Raw genomic sequence first — 18,026 nt, 5'->3', positions numbered from 1 at the left:
TATTGCACTTGGCTGCCTCTGACAACTTAATGGGATGTTTGATTTCCACGTCAGACTTCCTGCACCGCCAATGCTTGACTTTTAGCCCTTTGATATTTTGACTTCCCCTACTCGCTACTCAAAACTCAAAACAAACACACAGATATCCACACATATATAAGTACACAAACACAACACTGACCTCATATCACCTGCAACACACATTACTAATTTCATTTACTCAAGCATAAGCGCAGGGGACAGAGCCAAAATATACATGGTGGTCGTTTGCCTTTACTTTTAGGCCAGTTATTTCAATAGTTTCCCTTTAAAGTGAATAAAATACTTCTGAGTGGAGAGAGGCCTTAGATTCTTTTCAGGATTCACTCTATGACAATCAGACTTCTTGCTTGTCATCACTTGCAGGCCACGAGGATGACCTACCCGAGAGACACGATACTCTCCGCTCAGCAGTATCACTTACACCCACTGATGGCTATCTAGCAGTCAGCCATGTCTGCTCTCTATCTCTGTGACATATGATGATAAAAGACGTCTTCTAATTCTCATGAAGTGATGACTCCAGGTTGCGGCCCAGTGTGACCTTTTTGACATCCAGTTCAGATGAATGTTGTGTGCGAAAGATGAAAATATTTCACAGCACTCATTAGGAAAGTACAAAACAGCCACTATTTATGTCCTTAGCTTGGTTAGTATGGCCCTCTATTTCTTCTAAAAATAAAATTAAAATAAAATAATGGCACCAGCAACACCAGTGCACACTGAAAGATAACTGTTGTTGTTTATATTGATGATGAAAGTAAAGGGTGCTACAAATGGAATGTGAAAACATGAGACACGGAAAATGGATCATGAGTCATTTACACATAGGATGGAGCTGGTCACCACTGACTGATGATCTTGTAGGAAAGTGAAAGCTGATGATATCCAGATATGACAAATAAAAGCTAAATGTGTCTAAACATTAGTTACTGGGGGAGTGTTTCATTGGTGAGGTGCTGGCTGGTGCACCCTCACTACTGAAAACTAAAAGCTTATTCAGTATAATAGTCATTCTTTAGCATAGCAATGTGTCAGTAACACATGTTTTAATAAAATCAGCCAAGTCTGATAAAAAATATCTTCACAAAAACATTACATAGTGAGCACAATTCTTTATTGTCACGTAAAGGTTACATTCAGCATCAATAAGACAGACTAGCTTTTGTGAACATAGCATGAGAGTGACTTTCTGTTCTTTAAGATTGGTTGGGGTTTCAGGTCAGATTCACGTGGTGGTTAAAGTTAAAGGTCCACAGTGTTCTCTATTTGTATTTATAGAAAATGTTGGAATTTTTGAGCTTAGGCTAAAAGTACAACCACATTAAGCCATCTAAATTTAAGAATGCATGCAAGAGAAAAAGCCAGTCTTTTTCTCACCAAACAAAAGAGCCTTCTGTTTTAGTGTAAATGGGGACAGAAGATCTTTTGCAAAATTATGTTGTGATATGAAACAGGTTGGGTTGACTGTGGAGTCAAGATTGTTGCCTCTATCTTATCTGTAATAGGCCTTTTTCACAACAGACATTTTGACTATTTCATAGTAGGAGGAGCACAGGTGTTACTAACAGCATTTACAATGGCTCTGTTCAAGTGTCTCAGTAAAACTATGAGAGTGTGACAGTGAGTCAGCATCAACAGCAAAGCAGCTAAACAGAGTTTAGTCATCTTTCAATTTATTATTAACACCTGTGCTTTTCTTACTGTGGACAGGTCAAAATGTCTGGTGACAGATTTGTCAGATGACAAATACCTGTTGCAAAAGTCTTCAGAATTAGAATGATTAGTTTGGAATGTCTGAAATGTTTCTTTTTTTATGCCCAATGTTCATGATTTGCATTTCAAGAATATTCACATATTTCTGCTTTTACAAGTGCAGGTTGAGTAGTGATGTGGACAACATTCTTGTGTGAAAACTTTAGTCCTTACAAATAGTTAGTAGAAAAGTGACCTCTTATCTGGTCCACCATGCTGGATGTTGCCTGTAAAACATACAAACACAGCAACCAGCAACTGTGAGCACTCTGTGAACCCTCGAGGCTGTGTGTGTGTGTGTGTGTGTGTGTGTGTGTGTGTGTGTTGGGGTGGGGGTGGAGAGGTGGGGGGTTGTGGGGTGGCGGCTGTGTAATCAGAGATCATGCAGGAGATTATGCACATGTAAGTAAACAGTAGAAACAGAGGATTAACATTTTTAAAAAGAAGACAAACATTCTCTGACACTGTGAATGTTTGAGTGTATACGAAGCAAGTGTCAAAAAAAGTTCATCCTTGTTAGTGTATGTATGTGTGTGTGTGCGCGTGTGTGTGTGAGAGAGAGAGAGAAGACAGTATGTGAATTATACAGAGAGCAGTCCCGCTGCTCTGGCTCTCTGGACACGTTCCCTCTCCCCTCATTAGATGGTTAACCAGTGTCCAGTCAGGCACTAAAAAAATGTGCCCCTCCAACTGACCATCCGTCTCATCTCCAGAGACAGCAAACAAACCTCCCCGCAGCAGCAATTCAGCGCTCCATGAGAACACCCGCTGCAGCTCTAAACAATCCAAAAAGACGGGTCAAAGGAATGAAGGGGCTGGGTTGTTGAGAAAACAGGCAGGGGAGGGAATTTTCAATCGATTCGCTACATATAACCGCATCTGACATGCATGTCGGTAGCTGCTTGCTAATTACAGCCCAAATCTACACTAGGAGGTTGTTGTGTTACCAGGTCCCGGGAACAATCTGCTGATTGTTGTGTGAGAAGATTGGTCAGACAAGGGCCAGCCACTTTCCCCCCAATTATCCCCATTTAGTGGTTCTGCTTCAAGCTGCCTGGACGGGGAAGAGGGGAAAAAAGGAGGAAGCAAAAGGAAAAATGAAAGACGTCAAAAAACAAGACAGAGACAGAGAAGAGAAAACCGTTCATCAGCCACTGAACCATTTTGTCAACAACCAAATTGTGGAAACTTGAACAAGTTTGCAGCAATGAGGTTTTTACTTTACAGCAGTGGTTATTTTAAGAGCAAGCAATGGTCCTTGGCCTAATGAGCTCAGCTACCTCCACCCCCCACCTACCTACCCAGCCAGTAGGGGTAAGAGGAGGGGGGGCAAAAAGGGACGATTATGAATTGAGTTAATGAGCCTGGATTGGGGTGGGGGTGGATGGGCCAGGGGCAGCCTGAGAATTCACCCTTTCCCCCCCTCTATCCTCTGCTTCCTTCCTCAACCCTTCCTCTTTTCCTTACTGGATGAAAAAAAAAATCTCCAGCAGGTGTTTTCAGAGTGTGCTGATTCCCAGTGATGGATTCCTGTTGTTAAAAGTAGAAAGTGTCAGATTCTTCAGACGTGACTGTAAAGTGATGTGCTCGACACTTCTCTCAGATCTCTAACAGCTTTGTGGGTGCTTTAGTGTAACTGTTCCTGACCTCTGACCTCTCTGTGAGGGAGCAGAAGTGCATAGAGAATGAATATGAGGAATAAGGAGGAATCTTCTCACTTGTTGTGTACGTCACCAACTGGTCACTGACAGAAGTAATGATACTGCAGCTACGTTTTCAAACTACAGCGTAAACCCACTTTGAGACAGATTTGTTGAAACAGTGTGTCAGATCTTGAAATAAACATCTTCTTTTTGGTAATTCCAATTTAGACCAAATGAGTACACAAGATGCGGACATGTATGATTTCTTCAGAAAATGGAATCTAGTTAGGCTAGCTTGCAAACATTAGTTCAGAAATGATGGAAGCAGTGTCCCACATCATGCAAAAGAGGAGGTCTAGCTAGCTTTAGTTGTGGTGACAACAGCTGACTGACTGTCTAAACCCACAATAATGAGTAGTCATGTGATTGTAACATTATAAAATATAGATTCAAATCACAACATAGATTCAAATCAAATAACATATGGATAAAATCACACATGCCACTAAGGGAAAGCTAAAGATGTTGCTGCATAGCTGGTTAACTGCCTGTGTATCCGCTGAAGTGATGCAAAACAAGTGATGCATTTCTGATTCTGAGAACATCGATGTAGGGGGCGCTATCACTGCAGCAAAATAAATGATGTTTAAATTTAGATATAGAAGGTAATATATTTATCCTCCTGTATCACAGTCACTGTACAATTGAGCCAAAGACAAACTTTGTTCTAAGAATGGAAGTGGCACCTCTATCCCCCTCCTCATCTATCTGTCCACCCATGCTGGTGTGAGAGTGGAGAGGTGAGCCTGTGGACACGGTGAACTCTGTGGCCGAGCTGAGCCTGGATGGAGGTCAGAGGAAGAGGGGAGGATGTAGGAAGGGAGGAGGGAGAGAGAAAAGGGAGGGCGAGGTGTGTTTGTGTTCGGCCTGGCCCACTTAGACTGATTTCAGCCCCAGCAGCAACCCGCTGGAGCTCCTGCGCTTCACCCACTGAGCCCGCCTCAACACCCCGACTTGATCACTCAACCATGTGACTCAGGCCTGGAGCCAAGAGGACTAGAGACAGACAGACGGGAGGGGAGAGAGAGAGAGGAGAGAGACAGACAGAGAGAGGCTTGATTCCATGAGCGGCAACATTGCTCACATTTATCAATTTCATTTTCAATCTAATAGAGCCAAATTTGGTGGCTGGAGATTTGTATCAAACCACTTATCTGCACAATTTATGAAGTATCCTCAAAGGCTCGGCTTATTAGCTGAGCCCATGGGGATGACATAAGGTCAGGGCGATGGACAAAAACCCTCTTTCTGCTTTTGCCCTCTTTAAACCAGGCTGAACTTTTCCATTGCAGATAATAGCAGACTGCTGATCTTCGGCTCCGTATCAAAAGAGGGCCGTTTCCCACACTGAGGCCTGTCTCTTTCCCACAGACGACTCCAAATGCGCAGAGCAGATAGCCGCGCTCTGTCTCGATGTGTTCAATATTAGCCATGCCAAGCTTATCATCAGCACATTCTGACACAACTCTTCACAGGCCCCCCATTCATTCCCTGTTTTCATTCTCCTTCACCCCAAAAATGCATATTGTTTGCCGAAAAGAGAGAAAAAAGAGAGCTCAAACAAGAGAGCTTTTTGTGTGTTATTCAGGCGCCGGCTTCAGTAAACAAAGCGAGATAATAAAAGAGCTCAGTTACAGTGCTTTTTATTTGCTGCAGTTCTGTTTGCTGAGTCACGCAATTTCAAATTCCCTCACATGCTGCGACGTTGCATAAACAGGAGCATTGTCCACGATCTGTTCACCTCTGTCTGTAGGATGTTTGATGTTTTAATGCACCTCAGCAGTGAGACTGTAGCTTATTGTTCAGAGTGACTTAACATTAGAGAGAGACAGGCTGGACAGAGCAGGAGTGGCCTGCTGACATTTCACTGGCGACAGCAGCAACACACTGTGACCTTTCAGCTCCGTGTCCTGCACTGAGGGGACGGATGCTGCAGGGCCAGCACTGATAATAGAGATAGAACTCTGTGTATGTGTTTATGTAGGACACTGAAGCATAGACGCTGATGGCAGCGACGTTTGTCTGTCTGTCTGTCTGTCTGTCTGTCTCCATGGCTGCAGTGATCCATAGCTCAGTGCCATCAGGGTTTGGAAAAAAAAAAAAAAAATGATGTTGATGCTTTATTCAAAAGTAGGTAAAAAGGTAAAAGGTTTTCATTTAAAGACAGCAGCTGTGTTTCAAGTTACAGTTGCTAATCAGAAAATTCCACAGTGATATTGCTAGTACTGCCAATAATTAGGGATGTTGATTCTCAGCTTGTTTATGTCATTTAATATACTTGATTCCAGATTCCGTTGAGTAATTGCACAAAGAAAAAAATTTCCATGTTGGCCCAAATATTACCATAATTATTAAGTGAAAGTAAAACACAAGGTACTACCATTATACATAACACAAGACTTTAACAACCCATTCATTTTGTTCAATTAAGCACCCCGGCTCCATGGTATTCCATGGTATTATTAAAAAGATATCTGCTACTGGCTTAAAATGTCATCTCACCTGGGGCAGGCTGCTACAAACAGACAGGGGTCTATTAAAGAGGCTCCTTGCTGTCTTGTCAGCTCTTTAGCACCAAACTGCCACATGCAGCCTGCTTCAGTATGTAGGTGTCAACGGTGTAATGGTGATATTCAGATTTCTGGCTTCCCCTTATCTGTCTTTCCCTCTTTCTGTCAAGTCTTTTCTTTCCCAGTGCAACCATGCTGCCAGGGAGAAATCATTTCATTCACTGAATGTTTTCTTCAGGAGGTTTTTTATCATTTGATATCACAGTGGGGGTTTCCCTCCTGCAAACAACAGTCCTCAAACTTTATTAAACTCCACGTGTCTTTCTTTCTCTCTCACTATCTGCCATGATATTAAGCCATTGATCACCATTATGTTTTATCTGTGAGGCAAAAGTTCAGTGAGGGCTTTGTTCATTTGTCTGACCAAAGTTCATTGCCATGCCATTGGCTAATGGGCAGAGCCTCAATAAACTGTGCAGATCAGAAATATGTCCTTCTATTAGATTCAAAACAAGAATGATAAGTGTGGTGATATTTCTGTTTTATACTCATGAAGCCAACCTTTCTGTGTGGATTAGCTTCTATCAGTCTGACTAATGTCTCATGACTCTTTATCTCTCTGTGCTCACTGTGTCCGTGTCTCCCTTTGTTCTCTACAGCAAACAGTTCTGTACTTTTCTGCCAAGAATTATCATTCTATTTTTAATGGTAAATAGAAAGTTAGAAACTTGTTTTTTCTATAATATGATGATTCTATAATATTATAAGTTTTAATTAGAAATAAGACACACTTCCTCACACACTACTTATTAAAAAAATTATAATTACCAGATATGAGACTGACTTTTTCCAGACACACAGAAGTACAAGCTGAATTCCTATAGCATGTGTTTAAATGGTGATTTTGTTTTTTTGGATTTACCTCTGATGTAGAATGAGTTTGTAAAGTAAAGAATAATTCTAGTTTATTTTTGTAGCTTTGGAGGCATTCCTGTTGGTTATGATAACATGGGACTGAGAATGCAGTAAAATGAATGCAGATAGTCAGATTATTGCCCAAACTCTCTGCTGTGGATATTTTTTCAGACATGTTCCTGCATCTCAGCCATTATTTTGGTGAGTAAAATATTAACTGATAACTGATAGAAATTAAGACTCAGGTTGTAATGAACTGGAATTTCAAGTATGTCAATATTAGATGATTCTGCAAAGCCCCTGATAAACACTCAATGTCTTTACTCAAACCCCAACTAGAAAATACATTTGAAACAAGAGAGACAACAAAATCAGAAACCTTAATGCCGAGCACCAGATTATTCGCGTCTACCTGACTGACTCCTCTTTAAAGGCTGTTACACCTTGTCCCATACATTTGGATTCAAATCTTTGGTGGGTACAATTTTATCATAAGTAGCAGAACTGAAACCTATCTCTAATAAAATATTCTGTTACAAATACGTTGTAAAGTTATAAATCCTTAGTTTATAATAAATGCTGAAATAAGGTGATTAATTTCTTTAAATAAACTTTCCCAGGCAGCCCTTCCTGTATCACACATCTCATCTAGAGCATAAAGCAGATTCCTAGAAAAGACTAACTTTGAACAGACAACACTTTGTTATTTGGAGCTGGCATAAGATCGTCATGATACATGTATGACTAACTGAATATAGCCTTGTGAGTAGTACTTCAGTTTAAAAGCATTTCAGACTTTCTGTTTCTTAGCCTACATCATTGAGCAGAGGTCTTCACTACAGTAGTTCCCACAAGAAAACAGAGGTTAATGTGTTGTTGAGCTAAAGGAGCACTCTCAGCAAATTTGTCAGGAAATTCCCAACAACGATCAATTCCATTTTTTTTTTCCCTTAACCACCAAATCCCTCATTTGACTTGAGGGAGGAGAGGAAGGAAACTGATGCTGTGCCAAAACCCACGAGTGAAGTAACTGATGGTTTCAGGTTTTTTACCTGTGCTGCCACAGAAACAAGCTGTCACACAAAATGAAAAGAATAAGTCATACAAGTGCTTAAGAGCCATGCAATACTTCCTCATTCTGGCTATCATCATTAAAGCCAAGACTCTACCCTTCAGGTATTTTCTTACACCTCTGAAATGTTTATTTAGATTTAGGTTTATGCAGACCTATCAGCCCTCTATTTCATGCACTTATTTCTGTCTTTATTTTCTTTGATTAAAATAAATACTTCTCTAGGGTGAGACAGGGAGGAAAAATGATGGAAAAAAAATATTAAACTCCCTGCTTTAGATGTGATGTTGATACATGCTGGACAGGCTTCCACAAAAAGGTTATTGTGTGGCTTAATTGCGCCCAGTGGATTGTGACTGTGGTGGGGAGTGAGGTAAGGGTCCTGCCCCGGATCACGGGTTGGGCCGAGCCTTGCCCTTATGTTGCAACGGTTCCACAGCTGTCATCGCCTTATTGTCCCACCAATTACCCATAATTACTCCTGGCAGCATTAGCGCCATTCAGCGGCGCTAACAAAAGACGCTACCTTCCTGCCAGTTTTATCGGGGAAGCTGAGAATGTTACAGTGTTGTCTGGAGAGGAAGAACAATGCAAATGACCTAATATAAAGTCGGTGCTGTCGTAAGCCTTCAGAAAACTTTCTTTACTGCAATCACTATACCTTTGAGGAAATAAAAACTTCAGCATACAGCACAGTAGCATATCTAGTCCATATTGGACTCCAGGGAAAGGAGAGAAGGTAATACAAAATGTTGATATGATCATTTGACTCAGTCATTACCATCCGCTCAGAGCAATGAGCTTAATGTGCAGCAGTGAGTGATACAGCAAGTTCTTTACTGTCTTTTTTGCCTCAGGTGTTATGACATAATAACTGCCCTGCCTTATTGCTATTGGTCATGGGGCCTGGAAGAGACTGAAGGGAAAACTTGCAGACACTACTCGGGCCTGAAAAAAGAACTTCACCAACTCTTAAACCTAATCTCTGTTTTTGTTACAGTTAATATCCTCTTAAAGAGACTGTGAAGCACAGGGCTTGTAGCTTTTTCCTCTTTTTTTCAAGAACTATGTTATCTTACATTACTGGATTACTGAAGATAGTAACAGCAAACATAAGTGCAGGTGCCAAACCTGACTCACACAGAATAGTAAGCCAGTAAGCCAATGGGGAAGGCCCATTGAACCAACTTAAATCTTCAACAAGAATGATGTAGAATAAAACGAGAAGGAGTGTAAACTAGCAACAATAAGGGAAACACAAGTGTTTTGTTTCATTATATAATTCAACTGTATCAAAAAAAAAAGATCAAGCTGACAGGTCTTAGAGTTATCTGTACCTGTTCCTCTTTTTCTAATAAACCATCAAATCTGCTGTTGAAGGGTCACAAGTCTACAGTCATCTGCAATTAAATTAAAGGCTCTTGAAAACTATTTTCTCAATCAAATTAGTATGGTTAATGAGGGTCCACATAAATACACAGTTTTAGTTATTTCACATGACAGATCTCTGTTTGTGTCTGTGTTCTACTGACTGGTTTGAAGTCAGTGAGTCTCGGGTAGGAAAAGGTGAAGAAATCAGAATTTTGCAGCATTTGAAACAGTTGTGTGGATGTTTGCTTATGTTAAGTTCTTAATGAATAATACCGAAGAAAGAAACTTTAATGCTCATTGTTGAGTATTTAGTTCATGAATTTTGAATATTATAGAGAAATACTTAGTTGAACGTTTTCAGAGTTGGTGCTTCATATGAAAATGGCACCAAAAACAGTGAGAGATTATTATTTTCACTTCCTGTCTCAGTTTCATTACCTTGATAATTGAGATAAATGTGACAACCACAGGGATTTGGGATCCTATAACCCAGCCCCATGTCCTCTAACATTATGTCAGTGCAGTGTAACAGTGTAGATAATTGGCATATAACTCACATTCTGCTACAGGCTACATACTCTAAATCATTCATGGTGAAGCTTATTGTGATACAGAGTATACTGCAGATGTTTCTGCTCTCTGAGTTATCATGGCTCTATGTGTCTGTCTGCTACTGGTTATCCAAACCAGGGGTTTAATCATTACAGAAAGTCCAGACATGTTCCCATGCTGCGACTGATTTCACTGTCATTTTTCATCCGTGAGCGTCTGGAACGAACTTTACAGCCAAAGCTCATTCACTTAATCATGTTTTATGGCTCCTCTGACCCTTGCTGCCGAGAGGAGATGGCAGAACACGGTGGGCTGGGGCCTTAGACTAATAATTATAAACCAGCTCACTCTGTCTGTTTACCAGACAGCCACTTCCTCAGATAATACACAAAGCTTGAACTGTAGCAGTGGACCATATGGAATTTGGGGGGGGTTGAATAAATAAAGTAGGTCTCAACTTTCAAGTAATTGATTCACAGTTACAGCCCTAAAGATTCTGCTTCTTTATGCATCAACTGCAGAATTTTTGTATATATCCATTTAAAATATCTTGTGCCAAACACAAACTGCACTGACAATGAGGAACAGTAATTTCACTAAAATGGAAATAAAGGACACATACAGTATACTGGTAGCAATTTGACAAAAAATGTTAATTGGACTTGACTTAATTTATTTTAAAGTTAAAATGAGACTACATAACTTTTGCTGGATTGATGGTTTGCATTAAACGCTAAAAAGCTAATGTAACAACAGTGCGTGTATGCAGCAAGTCAGCAAAGTAACACATTAATGTCAACATTTGCTAACAGCTACCATAAGCTGCTGGTCACACCAGACCAAGTAAGGCTGTAGAGAAGAACCTCTGGGTGTGTTGAATTGAGCAAAGTTGTGGTTTATTTGCTCATAAATTCAACGTCTCAATGGTAAGAAGAAGACTGTGTTATTTCTTCTTTTGAAAGCTACATAGTCTCACTTTAAACTCCTCTCTCAGTGTTTATGTTATTATGTCTACCCCCCCATAATTCAGACCCATTGCCAAATTGCCGTATTTCACACACAAGCTCAGAAAACGGTGGCACACTGAACAAGGAAGTTCTATGAATGTCACAAGTGAATACGATTTTGTGGTGTGACTGCATAACTTTTACACCTCGCTGCGCCAGCGTCAATAGCCGAAGCCTCCAAACCACACTGCTCTCACTTCCAGGACGCACACTGTGAACTCACAACAACATTTCTGAAGAATTAGTTTATTAAGGAGACAGAACTTCATAATATTTATGCGAGGCAAGACCAAGGTCAGCTGGAGACCTGTCGCCGAGATTGCAGCGCCGATGCCAACGCCTCTGCCAACGCCTCTGCCAGGCTGGGTGGAGACTGTCTCAAAAAGTGGTAACTTTCTGAGAGCAGCCAACATTTCTAACTCGACAGTGTAAGACTTTTAAACACAGAGAACTGTGAGTCCTGAGCTGATGTCACATGTCCTGGAGGGCCTCATTGTTGCAGTGACCCGATGAATTTCCTCACATTCAGTAACTTATGCTACAGTTTCTGCACAATATATCAAATGTAAGTGAATGTAGGTTTTATAAGGTGAATGCAGATCTGAAACGTCTAAACAGACTGAAACACAGCTCTCCGTGTCTTGAAGGTGAGCCAAATCAGAGAAGACATTGAAGTGATGCTGCTGCAGTCCAATTCTATAAACTGGGAGTCTTGAGCTCCACTCGGGTCCCACAGTCAGACTGAAGAGCCTTTTTATAATCTGTTTATGTTAGTCAAAGCATTTTCCAGCCCCCCTTCACTTTGGTCTTCTGTACCCCCTTCCCATCAAACAGATCAAGAAACTCTGAATCCAGCAGCGTGGGAACACAGAAACCAGCCAGGGTTGCCGGCAAATTCATCAAGGCATACATGGACGCACCCATGCTCGTGCAGTCAGACACAAATACTCACACCAGCACTCTTCTGCCCCACGTCCCCCTGCGCTGTCCTCACCTGCAGCAATAACTTTGTCACATCATAAAAAAACAGTCGCTAAAATGAACACCATTTCCACATCCACATTGGCCTGAGGTAGCGTGCGAGGAAACACCTCACCGTTGGTTGACTCAGACTTAGTTTTCTAGACGACTCCAGCTTTCACCATGTCTCTCGCACTTTGGCTGTGGGGCCTGCACAGTAAACCAAACAGCATAACAGCTTCTTTGTACATGTTGCATGTATTTCTGGCGTTTTGGTGCTGTGATTACACAATGCACGTATTATTTTCATGCACATTATGCGCGGTGGAAAATGCTTTCATCTCAGGGCAGGGTTTCGCCAGTGGCGCTGCCCTCTCGGCCGTGGAGACACACAGAGTGGAGACCAGAGTCTGCGCCTGACACAAGTCACACTCAATCTGGGCTGAGGGAAAGCAGCGGTGGCCGCAGGCACTCTGCACGGGCAGGCCCGTCCCAGCCCTGCCCGGGCTTTCCGTTCATTTATTTTACGTTTCCCTTCCAGTTTTATTCCCTGTTCTCACAGAGCTCAAGGGTGGCCACAAGGTTAAAGGAGCATTTGCCATACACACACAACTTTCCGTGTTCATTAGATTGTGTTAGTTTATTTCTATTTTATCACTTCACTTAGATCTAATGGCACTTGCATCTGCCTGATTAATAAGATTTCAGTGGTCTGCCACACAACAATCTTCCAGCATGCCCTTACAGCTCAAAATGGCATTATTAAAGTGGAAGCTTTGCAGGCCGAGACTTAATTCAAAAAGCTCAAGCTGCTTTTACGCCTGTAATTATGAGATTTATACCCCCGCCGCTACCTATTCCGTTTTTTATTTTCTTAAAATTTTTCCACCTCAATTTCCAGTTACATCCTTAACTGGTAAAGGAGCTCAAATTAAGCGGCCACAGTGGCAATCTGGTTCCTATTTCAGGACGTAAAAGATTGAAAAGGAAAAAAAAAGGAAAAGAACAGAGAGAGAAAGAGAGCGGGCTGCTGCCTGCCACCACTGAGATGCTAACTATTTCCATGTGCCTGTGTGTCTTTGCTAAATCCCCCAACCCGCCTTCTCTTTTTTTCCGGCTGCGTCCCGCTGCTTCTTCCTCTTGCTAAACACACTTTAAAGAGCATGCATGGTAGTAGGAGGGACTTAACAAGGTGCAAGCACTTTAGGCAGCCAACCACAGTCTTCCTTCCCAGACACGGCTGCTCTTTGCCTCCCCTGATTGGCTGTGGCGGGTACACAGATGTTCCTTCTTTAATGATTTTTGTAACCATTAAGTTAATAGTTGTTTATGGCAGTGAAATGCAGGAATGTGGGGGGAAGTGGAGGAAGGGGAGCAGGCTGATGGATAGAGAAGTAGGGGACTTTTGAGTGTGGAGGGGGGGAGTGTGATGATGGGATAAATATGAGGAGGGGGCTGGCAGACTTTGGGCCAAGTGCGGTGGAGACTGTGGGTTGACATTACAAGGAGGATGGAGACAGGGCCTTTACACATACTCTGTCATGTAAAGACATACATGCACTCTTACACACAGCCACATGAATGCATGTACATCCTTTGTGGACCATCAGAGTCATGAACACTGAGGCCCAGACAGAAAGGCAGTCACAGACAGTAGACTGGGGGTAGCAAACGATCTGACACAAAAACAATAGGGAAAGATGCTTAATAATCTGACACACTAACTTAAATCCCACTTGTAACTTGATGGAGTTTGATTCTGCTGCAATACAATACAAATTCAACACAGTTTCATATTTTTCATGAATGAAATGTTAGGACCCACAGTGCTTTGGAAGAGGTGTTTGCTGCTAATATGAACATCACTCACAGCTGGTTATCTCTTGCCCATGTTCACAGAATCATAACCCACACCTAACAACTCTGAACAGAACCCAGGTAATACCTAAATCTAGTCTAGATTAGCCTAAATTTAGCAGCTGCTAATTTGTCCTAGTGGCCACTGCTGGTATTACCAAGAAAAAAATCCCCTGGGGCTGGTTCCCCATAGACCACCTATTATGAAAAAGATGGAGACATTCAAAAACTAGCTGACAAGACACCTCCACTTTTTGAAGGAATGTGCAGGCAAGGCACAGCGTAGAGAAATTTTCAATCATTGACTGCGTGGCATCTTTGACTCCAGTGTCCAGTTTCCATAATACATGCATACATTACATGTAAAAAAAAAAAAAAACACATAATGTTGGAGGCATATTTCTTCTCTCTTCTTGTAGTGGATGCTAGCTGCTCTCCCTCATCTCCTGCCCCAATGTCAAACTAACAAGTACTGGACCACTGAACCCACTCATATCAAGGTTCTCAAATATCTGTTGGCTGGTGTTTTACCTTTTTATGTGGTAACAGTTCTGTTATAAATGTTGGTAATCTGTCCATAAATGCTTAACTGCTTAACTTTACTTAATAAATTGTCAATCCTCTGCAGCCCTGTTTGGAGGGCCAGTCAAAGAGATTTTTCACAAGTTTTATTGTCTATGCTTTATGGTGAAATGATTTCTCCCTTCTTCTTGTCTCATTTATACTAAATTACTGTTTATTTTCATTAGTGTGGACGACTAGCAACTATTGTGAAGGCTAGTGGGGAACCAAATAAAGAACAACGAACTTGTATAGGCAAAGACACACATTCAAATAGAAAAAACACATATGGTACCATGCCAGAGTAAAAAGCCTCTAAAAGAGGGACGTATTAATTATCTGAGACAGGAGAAGATTGTTTACTGGAAAACATTGCAAAGAAAACAGAAGATCACTCAGTTGCCTTGAAAGCTTCTATGTCTATGCTTTCACATTATCACTACAGCAGAGCACACATGTAGTACATTACACATTCATTTCCCTCATGGTATTTGAGCTTTCCCTTAGACTTCTGTTATCATCCCACTTCCTCCTCCAGCTTTTTTATCCTATGTCCCAGCAGACAAAAGCATTTATCTCAATCCAATCAGCCATCTCTCCATACTGCAGGAGCCTCCAACATGTAAACACAATTCAGCATTCAAAAAGTGCTTTCTGCCTATTTTCCCACTCAACCACTCTGAATTTATGGAGGGGGTAATGCACAGTTTCATGCAGGACATTTTCAGAGGACCAGAGTGGGGCCCCAGTCTTTGGCCAGATATAACCCCAGTGAAGGTGTGGCCTGCTGGGTCACAATGAGTCCCAGGTGTCCCTCAGAAGAGGGTTGGGGTGGTTGGGGTGGTTGTGGTGGTGGCGGCTGGGACTGTGGCTATCGCTAACGATGCTAACACAAACCTTCTGTCACGGCCATATAAAATGCTGCCCCTTATTAAGTGGGGAAAATGAGGGATGGGTTTCCTATAGGGTCCCTTGGGGGCTCTGTGGAGCATGACGTGGAGGGATCGTGGTGGTGGGGAGCAGGACTGCTAATATATACACTGTAACTATCAATCTGTCCTGTTGGTCTTCTCTCTTGGGAAAGACTTGAAATCTCCCATGAATGATTTGCAGACACAAACCACAGGCACATGTGTGTGTCTCAGTGTTTGTTTGCTGATTTGGCAGTGTTTGCTTTTGAATCAGCTCCTGCTGAAGTTGCCTCCACATTCATCACATGATGTGAGCTGTAAATTTCTGTTTGGACTCTGACAGTCACTGACAGTGTATACACTAACAGTCTAATTTTAAAGTTTGACTGCAAAACTGCTGCTTCTGTTACTGCAACAACTAAAAAACCTGCTGATTATTTTTCTGATTCACTGATATGTCTGCATAGTCTACAAAATAACCTGTCAAATTACCTAACTCTGCAGATCCCCCATTTTAGCATTTTTTAGTTATTCATTTCTTATTGCACTCATCTAACTTACAGATGCAGCAGGTGGCTAGGTTCAGCAAAAAGAAAGAAAGAATGGAATAAACCTTATTCCACCACAGCCCGTCACAGCTATGAGTCAAATTTAGCAGCCAGCTAACAAACATACTGTGGAGCAGTTAGCAGCTAGCCAGAGCTTTTTTCTGGACTTGGTAGAGACAAAAACACTGCAAAAATGAGACTATAAAACGTCTGATTACTGGATGTATGTAAACATATTTACTCAGACTAACTACAAAACATTTAATCCGACTAACCTTGGGGTAAATGTACTGACTGTCCTTACCATTTCAACTATGCAAAAACTAATGAGTAAAAGTCTCATCTGTTTTCCTTGCTGTTCCTAACACTGGGTAATCGTAATATATTTTATTAGTCTTGGTCTAATGCTGACACACTGAGGAAGTTTGACTAACTTTGCTTTAAGCAAACTTTGCACCAGGCAACCACAATCTAAACCACAATGTTACAATATAAAATTCCTCTCAACACCTCACTGCTCTCTGTGCACTACCTGTGTGTATTGGCCTAATACCTCAGATTTAATGCTACACTTCACCTACCAGTCTCACCTCCTAAACAGCTGAGTGCTACAGCGGCTGTCTAATCCCCCCACCCCACCCCCGTTCAAACTGTTTCTATCTGCAAGCCGGCCACGTCCATCAACAGGAAATTAACCCCAGCCTCCCTGTAATGTGAAACAGCATCAGGCTCCATAACGGCAGTTCTCATTCACAAGTCTTACACAGACACACACACATACACAGACACACACACGCATTGTTAAAAATATGCCCTGACGCCTGGGACTGGGGTGGGGATGAAGTCATCAACACACATGCAACAGTTTGGATATGGATGTATACCCACACACATGCATGCACGTGCACACACACACACACACACACACAGATTTGCAGCCAGCCACACGCAGGCAGTATTCGCACCACTAACTGGCTGCGGAGACAGCAGTGTTATGGCTTCATTGCGGGCAGACGTACAGCTGGGAATGTGGGACGTGCAGGCTGGAATACCTGGCAAGGCGAAAAGTCTGGGAAAGGAATGTTGCATTGACAGGAAGGTATGGATAGGAAACTCTAGGTATGCGTGTGTAGTGAAAACAGAGGCCACTGTTGTCAACTGGCACAGCATTTATGGCTAGAGGTAGGAGTGTACTTTGTTTCATGTGTGGTGAGGGTGGGTGAGATAAGGTGGGAAACAGAGGGAATCACAGAGACAGAAATGTAGGTTTGATCTAAGCATGAAAAAGCAGGAGGGAGCATCACTCATGCTGATAAGGTTTCATTAATGACTGGACTGCTGCAGGTGAAGGACATTTCCAGCTCATACAGCATGTACTGCTCAGGCTTTGTGTATTTGTGCAGCATGCGTCATGAAAGATATTGTGTTGTGATATTGTGACTGCTGTTGATAACTCAAGTACTGTCCTCAAACTGTATAGTGATCATCACTAACCTTCTGTTGTTATTCTGGGCAGACTGCTGTTGCTGCCTCCAAAAAAGTATAAAATACATAATTTCCTGTGCAGGAAGAGATTTTCTCTGGGAAAGTCCTTCCAGACAGAAAGTGTGTAGAACGGTAAATATAAATGCTTTTATGATGTGTGTCAGATCAAGTGATCAGTGACTCATGAGAGCAAAACAGACATTTATTTCTATCAAAAAGGTCATTGATAATTATATAACAGCACTAAAACTGTGTCTCAAATAACTACATCGTTCACTCATTCATAAATTGCATGGCCACCACAAATGTCATATAAAATTTTGTGACAGTTTAGTAGATTTTCACCAAATGAGATCACCACAGTCATTAGGAGTCATCCTCTGAAGACCTTGAATAACTGCTTCAAATTTAATGGCAATCATTATTCAATAATTTATTGTTTTACACACATCACTGCTAATAGGACAATATAAAAGTGGCCGATGTCCACCTCCTGCAGCATTAGCTGATTAGAGCAGAATACAACAGATAATAAAAGTGGGATGTAATTTCAAACAATCACACAGAGATTACGCAGCAGGATGATGTCTTAAAGTCTGACAACCTTGAGTAATAGCTGACCGCAAAAAAAGGGGGAAAAAAAATCATGTACTCGTTCAACATCTGAAACTGATCTACTTCCCAGCTACTGACTTAGTCTGACACCAACCGACACTCATATACCCACCACCATTCAAAAAACTCTCCCAGTGTAACACCAACAATATCCCCAAACCCACA

The sequence above is a fragment of the Lates calcarifer genome, linkage group LG24, assembly GCF_001640805.2.
Source record: "Lates calcarifer isolate ASB-BC8 linkage group LG24, TLL_Latcal_v3, whole genome shotgun sequence".
Classification (NCBI taxonomy): domain Eukaryota; kingdom Metazoa; phylum Chordata; class Actinopteri; family Centropomidae; genus Lates; species Lates calcarifer.
This window is presented reverse-complemented; position numbering follows the sequence as displayed.